Source organism: Cupressus sempervirens, chromosome 9 (assembly GCF_028749045.1).
Source record: "Cupressus sempervirens isolate cs-2001-9-10 chromosome 9, ASM2874904v1, whole genome shotgun sequence".
Classification (NCBI taxonomy): domain Eukaryota; kingdom Viridiplantae; phylum Streptophyta; class Pinopsida; order Cupressales; family Cupressaceae; genus Cupressus; species Cupressus sempervirens.
In genome coordinates, this window is record NC_143126.1 from 702260481 (window position 1) to 702275761 (window position 15281).

Consider the following 15281-nt stretch of genomic DNA (forward strand, 5'->3'; position numbering starts at 1 on the left):
GACCTAAGTAAGCTTAAGCAATAGAATAAATAATTAAATATTAATTATTTACTCTAACAGTTAATATATCAAAGAATCTTGTGATGCATACCAAGACCAAGCATATTGCAATAAAATATCATTTCTTGAGAGAATTAGTGCAAGACAAAGAGGTGAGATTGGAATATGTGAATACTAAAGAACAAATTATTGACATATTCACAAAGCCATTACCTAAGGATGCATTTTTGTATCTAAGAGGTAAGCTAGGGGTCATTCCCCTATCTGAAGCTCACTAAGCAACATTTAGTGATGCATCAACTAAGCATTCTTCAAGATCAGTCAAATTGATGTAGTAATGCAAGGGAAAATTGCATATGAATTAGTACATCAAGTACATTGAAATTCACTAAATATTGTCTTTGGTATAAGATGTCAAAAAGGGAAAAGTTTGTTGTCATATCACAAAAATTTTGTAAAGAAGGAGTTTGTTATATCAAAGAAAATATTTTTTGAATGTTTGAAGGTGTCAAAGAGGAAGAGTTTGATGAAGAATAAACTTGGAGAGTTTGTTGATAGAGGGAGAAACTGAAGTCAAAGGGAGAGATTGAAGTCAGAGAGAGTTCACACTGATAGAGGGAGTTCTCATGGATGAGAATCACAATGAAACTAAGGATATTATCCTTACTATTATTTTGCTCTATAATTTCATTGTATTATGACATGTTGTGTTGCCATCAATGCTAAAGAAGGAGATTGTTGAAAAAATTGATCAATTGTATATTGTCTTTGATGTTACACAAAATGTCATATCTTTACCAGTCAGTGTATGTTGAACTCACTCGAGCAATGAAGATAGTTTTTTGTGTCTATCAAGCATTCTAGTGTTTGTCGAGTTATAGTTGATATTATAGTGCTTGCTAAGTTACAGCATATTGTTAGTGTTAACTAAGTGCCTATGTGTTAACTAAGTAACAACAATTTCAGCAGAGTTTATGTTTTGTACTGACATCCAAGGGATCTCAAATTTATTTTTGTGGTAATTGATCCACCCCTCCCCTCTCAATTACTCCTCTCATATTTCTAACAAATGATACTTACAAAATGATGTAATAATATATAAGTTCCTTACAAGAGGATGAACCCTATTAGGATTCAATGAAATACATTTGGTACATATCGGTCCTTTTTAGGAGACTTTGAATCCCAATGAGGAGATTCCAACCCTATTAGGAGTTGTACCAACCTGGTTAGGAGTTGTGGAAGGAAGAAGGACCCATTGTTCAAGCAACTTCAGGGGGAAGACCATCAAACTCATTGTCCAACTAGCCTTAGTATTATCCTTTCATGATATTACCAAATGATCAACTACCCACTAGCACTCTCTGCCAAATACAATCACTTTGCTCTCTCACTGTGCCTCCACTACACCAAACACTTCTCTAATTTCAATATCAAGTTCATTGGATATCACATCTAAGTTTGCATATTCGCATCACATAGAATTCCTTAGATCACTTACTCACTTTCACAATACATAGTTCACACTTTTTCACACTTACAACCAAGGAAAACATATTTCCTTTATACCCAGTTCTCAAACCAATTATTGAGTTGGCCTTGAGGCTTTCTCAATTTACATTTACAATTAATACATGTTGCATTACATCTTTTCATAATTACATAACATTGTTGACTCACAGTCTTCATAATTCTTCACACATGTGACCTCAGGCTTAGCGTGGGCAACCACACCATCGTCGACATGTCTTCTATCTCTGTTCAACTACACTTAACTTGATTGTATCTTTGTTAGAAGATATAATCCAATTACTAGAAATCGTTTCTCAGGAACTTTGCTAGAACGTTGCCTTTAATAAATCTCAAATAACTGTCATCTATCTTTGACTTTTTGTGTGTGCTCTTGACCATATCATCAGAACAGATGTTAAAACATCTAGCTAAGTATGCATAGCCTCATCTTCAATCCTCAAACTGTGTCAATCTTTGTTTGTTGTTCTATTAGTCTCACATAATGACCAGTATGTTGACATCAATGACAAACACTGCCATGAATGCAACATATAATCATGCTAACAATCTCCCCAATGCTCCAAAATTGCTAGGATACTCCCCGTAGGAATACCATCATCATTCATGCTAATACTTCTCGAATGCCAACCCCAACCCCGCTAATGTATGATATTCTAAGGATGAAAAGATTTGCCTTTGCCACCCATTGCTACCATTCTAACTGTCTAATGACTTTTATTTATCTTTTATACTCTCTGAACTTTATTCATATTTAATGTTCGAAACATTATAATCTTATATCCCTTGAAAGATGATTCTATATCCACTTACTTTTTCCTTGTAAAATGTACTCTAAGTATAATTAATAAAAATAATTACTATTTATAACAATATAATATAAACAAATCAAAATATTTAACAATTAAATATAAACAAAACAACACTTTCAAACAAATACATACTTTTTTTTTTTCCATTATACCTTTAAAATTTTCCATTGAATAGATAAGTCTCAATCAATCTTTTCAATTTCTATACATCAAAAATTTCCATTGAATAGATAAGTCTAAGATCAATCTTTTCAATTTCTATCCATAAGATATTTTTTAAGAACCATGCTACAAAACCAAATTGAATTAATGCTTTCTAGAATAAAACCATTGAATAGCATTCAAATATGTGATCGCATAAATAGATCAAAATCCATACAAAAGGTAAAAGACATGAGTTTTGAAAAAAGCTAGATTGACCTCGTCACTCTTCAAATATTCTATTTTTGATCGGTTCTATTCAAAAGGAATAAAGAAGGCGGCTAAGAAGGTAAAACTAGTTTGTAAGTCGTGGGTTTTGATAAATTCGCCGGGACTCATAAAGCCAATTGTTTTGCCATGACCACTTTATTTTCCATACATAAAATCAATTTTTTAATAGTAGTTTTGAGAACACCATTAGAGTAGAAAAAATTATATAAATTTCATTTGTAAATTATTAAAATTGATGACCCAAGTCGATTTGTAATTATTTAAAATAATTGTATGCAATAAAATTTTCATTTATGAATTCAATTCAAAGAAATATTTATTGATTGTTTTTATTTCACAATGAGATTTGATTTTAATGGGTCTAAGGTTTTATGATTATGTTTTTTAAAACAATTTTGAGAACACTTAATAATGATCACTAGAGTAGAAAAAATTAAAGAAATTATACTTGTAAATTATAAAAATGATGATCAAACCAATTTGTAATTATTTAAAACATTATTCAAATAAATTTGTATACAAGAAAATTTTCATTTCATAGAATCAATTTGAAGAAAGATTTATTTGTTGTTTTTATTTCATAATGAAATGTGATTTTATTAGATCTGAGGTTTTATGGTCTTTAGTTTTGATATTTCATCTTAGCAATGCAAGTATAATATGTTTGTGCATGTGGATTTTCTCAATAGTTAGGTATATTGTTACTAATTTTAAAAGTTTTATCAAAATAATGTAGGTAAGTCAAGGATGTTTATTCTTATCAAATTTGTGGGAAAAATATCTAAGAAATTAGAGAGTAATGAAAATGTTTATGAAATAATATAGGCTTTTAGAACTTCAATGTTAAACTCATGGGTTTTCTTATTTTTTGTATGACACTAAATTATACTTGAAGATTATATTCTGAGCTATTGAAATTATTATTATAAAAGGAAAAAGATTGAAGAATCATACACATTTATGATTCTCCCTAATTCCCTTTTTTTGAAATTAAAAAAGTGAGTTAATCCATTTAGTTTTCTAAATATTTCATGATGATTCAAGTTGAAGAAAATGATAACCTAGTCCTCAATGAAAGGATAAATCCTTAGTGGGGTAACATATCACATTTTATGCACATCAATTATCTCTAAGTGGACCAACAATTATGAATCATATTTAGCAATCTATAATCCACCTAAATATTGTTTGAACTAGAAGGATTATAAAGGTATGATCATAGACTAGGAGAATTCAAGTTGAACCCGCTCATCACATTTCTAATATCATTAGAATTACTCCATTTCATAAGAAATGTCTTTAGGTCTCTTGTTAAATAATTTGTATATCTTGTCTTATTACAATGATCCCGTTATTTGAATTAAGTAGTGTTATTTGATTTTAGTTTTCTAAAAAATGAAATATTTTCATTTGATATTTACAATTACAAAATTTAGTTTCATGTAAATGTATAGTTTCTAATCTAAAATAAAAGCAATTCACATTCTTTATTGCCTTGAATATTAGGGTGGCATCAAGATCAACTCAAAATATATATTTGAAGATGTAATTATAGTCAAAGTTGAGTTTGGTCATAATGTTGATGAGTAATATTGTTAGATACTTTGGTTGCAATATTTGTTTGTAGTAACATGTCATTCCTTGAATATAATTGAATATTATCCAAATTTGTTATGGATAATTCAAAAGTATAAAGACAATTTTAAAGGGGTCAATACTAAAATCTTTACAAAATCATCATATACCCAAAAACTTATGCTAAACATATGAAATGTACAACTTGATTGAAGATTTATAGAATAACTTAATTCTTTATTATAAGAGTTTATTTGGTGTAGGGGCATCTAGGGGCTCTATGTGGTGGACCCTTAAATTTTGGTTGTGAGATCCTATAACAGTCAATTGGATAATAATGATTATCCATGAGTCCGATAGATGAGTTTAGGAAGTTTTGGAAGTGTTTGAGTTTCATTATCAAAGTTGGGCAAGGTTTATCAATGTATTTTCTAAATTTGGCCATATTAGCCAAATCTGGTATAGGATGGAAAATGGCACCAAAAGAGATAAAGAGGTGTGTATGGGTTGTATACATATTTAAGTGGTGATTTCAAATCATTTTGCATCCATAGGTGATGAGGTTTTAAGGAAAAATGAAAATTTGCACAAAGTTGCATGACAACATTTTCCAAAGAAATTGCATCTTGTTGAAAGTTGCCATATGAGCCAAAAATATGGCATAGGATGGAAAATGACACCAAAAATGCTTAAAGAGGTGTATATGTGTGGTATACATGTTTAGGGGGTTATTTACCATTATTTTGCATCCATAATGATGAGGTTTTAAGAAAAAATGAAAAGTTGCAAAATGTTGTCATGACAACATTTGCAACTTTGCAAAGTTGCACGACAACATTTCGTAAGAAAATGCATCTCGTTGAAAATTAGTTAGGGACCCAAAGTAGTTGTTGGATCATTATGAGGGGACATATTTAAGCTCTTCCCTAATAATGTACATAGGTTGGATGGTATTTTTAAAGATTAAATAGCATAATGTCAACACAATTTATGTTAATCTTATCACAATCACATTGCATCTATAGTATTTCTTGTCTAATGGATTGAAGAAACAATTTTAGCACTCTAATTAGTTAGAGTTAATTTTTTATTTATTTCATTATTCATTCTAGTGTTTACTCTTTTACAATTCTAGTTGCCTAGATAAAAATCAAACTCTTGTACACAATTTTCTAGACTGGATATGGTTTGAACACTTAAAATGGGTCTATCTTGAAATCCAATCATGGGAATTTCACAACCATTAGTGGAATGAAAGTAGAGCCATACTTTATTTTCCCTTTTTTAAGTTCATAAACTATGGTTTTCTATTTGTAAGATCTTTCCCTAGGCGAGCTCTGTCATAGCCTGACTAGGAGCAAAGAGAAAGAAAGCATTAAAACTTGTAGGAGCATATTGATTTGATTAATCTAATGTCAAGGAGATGTAAAGGAGGTTTATACAAGGCCTTGAACAAGAATTGAGGATTTGGTGAATCCATTTTGGTAATGTACCTTTTGAGAGTTTGAAAATAGTTTATATCCTTTATTAATAAGCACAATTAGGGTTTGGTGTTGTACGAACAAGACAAAGTCCTAAAACCCTAAAAATATTTGAGTATGCCCAAAAGGGTATCTATAATGAGAGTTTGTTCATAGGGTCACTTGATAGATTTTTGAGTTATTTGCCAAAAACTTGATTTGGAGGGCTAATTGAGGCTTAAAGAGTTAATAGGTCTAAAAATAAGGAAAACTTAAAATTAGTTGAAAAATGATGCAAAGAGGCAACAAGATGAGGTGTTTGATGACTAAATTGATCAGTTTAGATGCTCTAAACTCCTGTAAGATGATTGTGAGATGGTTAGGAAGTTGGTGATTGAGCTTACCCTTCTAAGTTCAAGAGAGTTGTTTGAGCACATTGATTAATAGTGGAGCTCTAGGAGAACAGTAGTGAATCAAGTTGAATCCTCCTAAGGAGATAGGGTTTAGGAGTAAAGAGAAACCATAGAAGGTCCTAGAAGTGACCTAGAGTAGAGCCAGGACTATCTCTAGTATAGAGCCTTTGTAATGCCTTGCTTGGAGATCCTTGGAAACAAGGAAAAATAAGTCGAGATAAAATAAAATAAAATTACAGAAGTATGAATGCACTCAGCAACAACACACGAGGATCCAAAGATTACAACATAAGACTATCCAAACATCCTGATGCCAACAGATCTCCAAATGCCACTATTGACCAAAATGACTAACAATAGAAGACGTACAATTGAATTTGAATCAAAGCATACCAAATCCAAAATGTGACACCAAAGGACTGAGAGCACTTAAGAGGGTACCCTAAATACTTCCCAAAAAGTTTGGGTCTTACCGAAAAGTGCTCCTTAGCTGCCTGCACAAGTTTGTGTAATTTCCAAGCAATACTTTAAATAAGCACTGGGCAATACTCTCTAGTATCGCACGACATTTCTAAAGAAGCAAGGCAACACTTTTAGGGATATGGCGACACTACTCTTAAGGCATGTGATACTTTACTAGTATTGTACGATACTTCACCAAAGAGGGTGTGATACTTTCCAGTATCACATGACATTTCTTCCTAAGAGGTGTGATACTTTCTAGTATCGCATGACAAAATCATAATGGACATGCGACACTTTATTATATCACACCATGCTGACACATGGTCACCCAAGAAAGCAAGAAAATGACTAAGGACAAACTGAAAGGGTTAAACAGGGTTTAAGGGTTTAGAACCTCCATACTGGGGAGTACCACATCCACAATTCAAGGTGTGAACACTCGAACACACTACAGAAAGACATAAATATAATTTAACCATCTACCAAGTATAAAGGGAAGGTACAGAAGGGAACATCGTAGTGTACTTAAAGCAACATCACAATAAATAGTACAACTAAACTAAGTATGTAGTTCCTCCCAACCACAATGCCTTCATAAGACCATTATGGGCCCTAGCCATCCCCTGTGCATAACATCCCAAGCTTTCGATCATATCATTGATACTATCATATAAGGATGTCACTAAGTTAAAACATATTACAATCATAAGCATAGAGAAATCTAATATGCTAGAATTAAAGCATAAGATAATCCTATAAACTGATGCAGGAGCATCCAGAGGTATAAGGGCAATCCTGTGTCACCCAAAAAAAAAATGTACTTAGACTTGGTTTCTGTTTCATGTCTTTACATTTTTGGATACCCATTTGGCTCAAATAAAGGTTCCAACTCTCATAGTTCAACTATCAGTGTGTTTGAAAATCCCAAAAAAATAGGAGCATGTATTTGGGCCATCATTTCGGTAAACTAGAAGGTGTGAATTGGCCTGATGAATGTAATCATGATTTAGAGCATTTTAGAAAAAGAATCAGGTCAATAGGCCCCACGGTTTGAAAGTTATTGCAGTTTTTCAAGTTTTGGAGACCTCCTAAGAATGCTTCAAAGTCAAGTTTGGGGCATTAAATGACCTCGAAAAGGGTTGGAAAATGGGGGACGAGCTAAGCTCCTCCATAAGGCTATAGAGCGCTTCGAGAGATTTTTGAAAATGTAAACGGTTCGTCAATCGGAGCTACGATTCAAAAGTTATGCCTCCCGAAAGTTCGGTTACCGTTTCTGGATTCTTCTAGATTTACACCGACTTCTTACGCAACTTTCGAAACCTTCTATTTCGTCAGTGGATGCCTACTAGCACTTTTGAGAATGCACTCCTAGTCCTTAACCCTCTGGGGTCTATTTAAGGAGATTTCTGGCATTGTAAAAGGCGGTTCAGAGTGGAGTTTGAGAGGAGGTGCTAAAAGGAGAAATATTCTCCAGATTTATGCTATTGTAAGCCCTTAGGGCATGTTCTGAAGCTTATTTTCTCTGTACTATTTGTACTGGCTTATTTTCTCAATTAATATAATTTCCCTTTTCTGTTGTGTCCATTCTATTCTTGGGTTGTGTCCCCATCAAGTGGTATCAGAGCTGGTTTTCCTGAGTGTGTAGACAGAGCGCCGACTGTGAGGCAGTTTGCACCAGGACTGTGTGGTTGTGGGTTTGAGTTAGAAGATGCCTCCATGAAGAGAGCGTGGCAAAAGGGCCAGAGCTATTAATCCTGAGGAGGTTAGAGCCCTCCAAAGGTAGGTACAAGCATTGCAAGAGGAGCTTCGTAGAGGAGCAAATGTTGCCGCAGGTGACAACAGTGAGGATGACAATGAAGAAGAAGTAATGGGACCAGAAGAGGAAGTTGACGGGGAAGTTTTGAATCCTGTAGAGGAAAGGCTTTTTAGGGCCATTACTAAGTTTGGGAAAAGACCTACAATTGAAGTGGGTATATTTTCAGGAAATCTGAAACCAGATGAGTTGATCGATTGGATCAATGAACTGGAAGAATACTTTGAGTATGAGGATATAAGGGACCCAGATAGGGTTAAGTTTGCAAAGGCCAAACTAAAAGGCCATGCCAAAATCTGGTGGCAAGAGGTTCAACTAGAAAGACTTAGAAGAGGAAAGGAGAAGATCACAAGATGGGATCGCATGGTGGACAAATTGAAGAAGCAGTTCATTCTTGTGGACTACGAGCTTGATCTGTTTAAGAAGATGCATGGGTTAAAGCAAGCAGGAAGATCAGTCCAAGAATATACAGAGGAGTTTTACCGACTCTTGATTAGAGCGGGGCATGCAGAAGCAAATAAGGAGAAGGTTGCTCAGTATATCAGTGGGTTGCGACCTAGCATCCAGGAGGAATTAAGTCTGGTAAGAATAACTAGCATTGAAGAGGCATACCAGTTTGCCCTACGAGTTGAAGAGAAGATGAATAAAAGGTTTGAAGGAAGACAAAGAGGGCACGGTCAAGGAGGAAGGGGAAGCGGTAGATCATCTGGAGGCCGCAATGAAACCCAAAAGAAAAAAGAAGATGTGGGTACTAGCAGAAACCAGAGGAATGAGGGTTTCAACCGCTCCCATGATCAAGACTTTGGAAATCAAAGAGGAAGAGGTAGAGGACATGGAAAAGGAAGAGGAGGCTTTCATGGTACTTGTTTCCATTGCAATGAAGAAGGTCATCGTGCCTTTGAATGCCCTCAATGACAAGGAAGGACAGATAGGAGAGCTGAGGGCCAAGCTAGGGTTGCTCATGTGGATGAGGATGCACAATCATCACATTCAGAGGATGCAGAAAGAGGAGAGACCTTGGTAAATGAAAGAGTCCTACTGAGTGGTGAGAATGAACCAGGACAATGGAGGATTTTGTTCCGTACCAAATGCAAGTGTGAGGATAAATGTTGTGATGTGATCATTGATGGTGGTAGCACTGATAACTTGGTATCAGAAGAGATGGTCTCTAAGCTGAAGCTCAAGAGGGAGAAACATCCCTAGCCCTATCAGATTTCTTGGGTAAAAGATGATCATAAGGTCTTGGTAAGTGAACAATGTTTAGTAAAATTCAAAATTGGGAGTTACCATGATGAAGTTCTCTATGACGTTATTTCGATGGATGTTTGCCATCTATTGTTGGGTAGACCATGGCAGTTTGATAGACATGCAATACATGATGGACATGAAAACACGTACTCTCTGACAAAGGATGGAGTTCGCCACAAATTGAAGCCCATGAAAAAGGAAGGTGAAAAGGTATGTAGCAGTGCTAGGATTTGTCTTGTTGATGGAAGGAAGTTTTTAGATGGCATGAAACATCAGCATATGTGCTATGCTTTGATTCCTAGGAAAGATAAAGAAGGTAGTAGTGAAATACCATTTGAAGTTTCAGATTTACTAGAGGAATTTGGAGATATTATCTCTGATAATGTTCCAGATGGATTGCCACCAGTAAGGCAAATCAGTCATCAGATAGATCTGATTCCAGGAGCTAGTTTGCGTAACAAGGCTGCTCACAAGATGACTCCTACTGAAACAGAGGAGCTAAATAGACAGGTTCAGGAGCTGTTGAGGAAGGGCTTGATTTGAGAGAGCCTGAGTCCATGTGCAGTACTTGCACCAAAGAAGGATGGAGAGTGGAGGATGTGTACAGATTCTCGAGCTATAAATAGGATAACCATCAAGTACCAGTTTCCTTAACCAAGGATGGATGATCTTATGGACTGCTTGAGTGGAGCTCAGTACTTCAAAAAGATAGATCTGAAGAGTGGCTATCATCAGATACGGATTCGAGAAGGAGATGAGTGGAAAACAGCCTTCAAGACCAAGGAGGGTCTTTATGAGTGGTTAGTCATGCCCTTTGGATTGACGAACGCCCCAAGCACCTTCATGCGGCTCATGAATGAGGTACTTAAGAAGTTCTTGGGAAAATTTGTTATTGTCTATTTGGATGATATTTTAATTTTCAGCAAGACTTTGGAAGAACATTTACTACATATTCGTAGTGTCCTTGAAAGGCTAAGGGAAGAGAAACTGTTAATTAATCTGAAGAAGTGTATCTTTGCAAAAAGGGAGTTAGTCTATTTGGGGTTTGTTATATCACCTGAAGGTCTTAAAATGGATCCAAAGAAGGTAAAAGCCATCTTGGAATGGCCTACTCCAAGGTCTGCTACTGAGGTAAGATCATTTCATGGTCTAGTTAGTTTTTACAGGAAGTTTATTAAGAATTTTAGTGGCATATGTGCACCCCTAACTGATACAATAAGAGGGGATATAAAAGAGTTCAAATGGACTATAGCAGCTACGAGAAGTTTTGAATTGCTAAAGAAGAAGGTGACAGAACAGCCTATGTTGGCACTTCCAGATTTTAAAAAAGTGTTCCAGGTGGATTGTGATGCTAGTGGCAGCGCTATTGGGGTTGTATTAAGCCAAGAAGGTAAGCCTATTGCATATTTTAGTGAAAATTGAATGATGCAAAGAAGAAGTATTCTGTTTATGATCAAGAGTTCTATGCAATAGTTCAGGCCTTAAAGAAATTGAGGCATTATTTATTGCCAAAGGAATTTGTTTTGTATACTGATCATCAGGCATTGCAGTACCTAAATAGCCAAGGTAAATTGAATCAGAGGCATATGAAGTGGGTAGAATTCTTGCAGAGTTATACATTTGTGTTGAAGCATAGAAGTGGAAAATCTAACAGGGTTGCAGATGCACTAAGTAGGAGACAGTTGTTGCTTACAACAATGCAGGTTGAAGTAGTTGGGTTTGATGAACTCAAGAATTTTTACCCCGAGGATCCTGATTTTACTGAAGCATGGAAAGCTTGTAAAGAACCTGTTGCTATAGATAGAACCAAGTGGTTAGACTATTTGATTCAGGATGGCATGTTGTTCAAAGGTAGTCAATTGTGCATTCCAATGAGTTCCATGAGGGAAAATCTGATTAAGGAGAAACACAGTGGAGGGATGGAAAGACATTTTGTTCGGGATAAGACCATTGCCATTCTTAGAGAACATTATTTTTGGCCTCAAATTACACAGGATGTGAAGAAGTTTGTACAGAGTTGCCAGGTTTGTCAAGTTGCTAAGGGGTTTAGTCACAATACTGGTCTATATCAGCCATTGCCTGTTCCATCAAGGCCATGGGAGGACATAAGTATGGATTTTGTTCTTGGATTGCCAAGGACACAAAGGGGTAATGACTCAGTATTCGTGGTGGTTGATAGGTTCTCCAAAATGGCACATTTCATTCCATGCCACAAAACTCATGATGTTGTCCATATTGCAGACTTGTTTTTCAAAGAGGTGGTAAGACTACATGGTCTTCCAAGGAGTATAGTTTCTGACAGAGACACTAAATTTGTGGGGTATTTCTGGAGGACATTGTGGAAAAAGATGAGAACAGACTTGAAATTCAGTTCCACACATCACCCGCAGACTGATGGCCAAACAGAAGTGGTAAACAGAAGTCTAGGAAATTTGTTGAGATGTTTAGTTGGGGATAAGCCCAAGGGATGGGATTTGATTCTACCACAGGCAGATTTTGCTTATAATAACTCTGTAAATAGGAGTACTAGAAAATCACCATTTCAAATTGTATATGGGAATAGCCCAAGGACTGCACTAGAATTGAGGAAGATAGAACAAGGGGAGAGGACAAGTGCTGAAGCTGAGGAATTTGCTGAACACGTCAAGCGTCTACATGAGGAGGTTCAAGCACACATTATCAAGATGAATCAAGAGTATAAAGCTAGGGCTGATCAAAAGAGAAGACATAAGGAATTCCAAGTAGGGGATCTAGTCATGGTGCACTTATGAAAAGAAAGATTTCCAGTTGGTACTTACAACAAGCTGAAAATGAAGAAATTTGGCCCCTGCAAAGTTTTGAAGAAACATGACTCAGGAAATGCATATGAGGTGGAGCTGCCAGATGGTATTCACATTTCTCCCATTTTCAACATTGCAGATTTAACAGAGTATCATGATGATGGTGCAGATGAGGAGCTGGTTTTAGAGCCATGTCCAATTCCTGCTTCTAAGAAGGAGGAGATAGAAGACATTCTAGATCATCGTGTGGGTAGGAGTACCAGAAATAGGCAGTATGAAGAGTATTTGGTCAAATGGAAAGGATGGTCGATCGATGACTCAACTTGGATTTCAGCAGCTGAGGTTTCCCATTTGGGATCTCCTCTACCATCCATAAAGTGACAGGGTCACTTTTCAATCTACCCTGGGTGTCTGATGCAGGAGTATCCAGAGGTATAAGGGCAATCCTGTGTCACCCCAAAAAAAAAATGTACTTAGACTTAGTTTCTGTTTCATGTCTTTACATTTTTGGATACCCATTTGGCTCAAATAAAGGTTCCAACTCTCATAGTTCAACTATCAGTGTGTTTGAAAATCCTGAAAAAATAGGAGCATATATTTGGGCCATCATTTTGGTAAACTAGAAGGTGTGAATTGGCCTGATGAATGTAATCATGATTTAGAGCATTCCAGAAAAAGAATCAGGTCAATAGGCCCCACAGTTTGAAAGTTATTGCAGTTTTTCAGGTTTTGGAGACCTCCTAAGAATGGTTCAAAGTCAGGTTTGGGGCATTAAATGACCTTGAAAAGGGTCAAAAAATGGGGGACGAGCAAAGCTTGTCCATAGGGCTATAGAGTGCTTTGAGAGCTTTTCGAAAATGTAAATGGTTCATCAATCGGAGCTACGGTTCAAAAGTTATGCCTCCTGGAAGTTCGGTTACCGTTTCTGGATTCTTCTAGATTTGCACCGACTACTAACGCAGCTTTCGAAACCTTCTATTTCATCAGTGGATGCCTACTAGCACTTTCGAGAATGTACTCCTAGTTCTTAACCCTCTGGGGTCTATTTAATGAGATTTCTGGCATTGTAAAAGGCAGTTCGGAGTGGAGTTTGAGAGGAGGTGCTAAAAGGAGAAATATTCTCCAGATTTATGCTATTGTAAGCCCTTAGGGCATGTTCCTGAAGTTTATTTTCTCTTTACTATTTGTACTAGCTTATTTTCTTAGTTAATATAATTTCCCTTTTCTATTGTGTCCATTCTATTCTTGGGTTGTGTCCCCATCATAAACCAAATAACATCATCTATCATATGCTACTCATCATAGTAAGGAAATGTGTCAATAAATAACATCATCTAAACATGACATACAAGCATCTCAATGAAAGCATAAATCACAAGGAAGCATACTCTGGAACCCAAAGCACCAAGTAAAAACATCCAACAACGGTTGCACTAGGACAATAGACCCTCTGTACACCAATCCCTAGTATGGTATAGGTAGCTACACCTCCCAACCATGTGGAACCTGCAAACCCACTCCTACTGTGTTGATGGAGATAATGATCCAACCAAAAACACACATAAGCAACATCCATGGCTAACACATATGCCAAGCAATATGATGATTGAAACCAAGACATGGAGAATGCATAAACTATAAGTCCTAGTCAGACAATCAATGGGTTACTAAGTAGGATTTGACATCATCAAGAGTTTCTTGGCATCAGAAAGCCCAAGCTTGAATTATGTGTCCTCAAACTTAAATGGGTGCTCACACATTATGTCCTCAAACTTAATTGGGTGCTCACACATTTTATTATCTTAAGTTTTATTACCCCCCAGTATTTTCTTTAGTTATCACTTAATTAAAGATCCCTCTACCAACCTATGGTGCCATGATCACCAGGCTATGAGATAGAAGCCCCCTTCATATGCTACCCTACCCTACCTAGGCTCATCCAAAGATGAGTGCCCATAGGCATACAAATTCCCAACCCAACCCCAATAATCATACTTCTAGAAGTACTACAGAAGATCAGGACTTGCAAGTCACCCAAAAAATATACACACACATACTTGTGTGTGGTGCACCACCATCACAAATATCATAACACAAGGACTGGATGAGAACACAAAGCATAAAGTCACTCAACTAAAAATAGAATTGGGAGGACTGATGCGGCATGTATCCCAATACAACATAAAAGTGGAATAATGATCTAACTAGCATCCAAATGGTTGTTCCAATTCCATGACCAACAATGTGCCAAGAAAACTCAGGAAAAAGGGGTGGCATGCAAAATGAGGTAAAAACCCCAAAATTTGAAAAACTTTGAAATTAAAACCCATTTGACCTTTGGGTACAAAAACCCTAAAAATCTAAAAATAATTTATTTCGAACACTATATGCAAGAAAAACTAGCATGATGGTGCAAAACCCCCCAAACCCCATCCCAAAAACTGGGAAAATGCTCATACCCAAGCAACTGGGTAGAACTAGAAAATAGAAACAGAGGGGAACACGAGTTCTTAGTCTCCTAACAAACAACTACCAAAAACAAAAGCTGAAATGGAGCAAAAATGCTAAAATAGGAAAGCCCTACCTGATAGCAAAAGAGGTAGAAACTGAAACCTAAACAATAAAATAAAACACTCGCTGAATCTACTGAAAATTGTGGTAGAGCTAGGTCTACTCAAGCCGAATCCAACAAGACCAACCTCAGAAAGATCCCACACTCACAGCTCCTAGAACAAACAAAAATCCAATCCTTC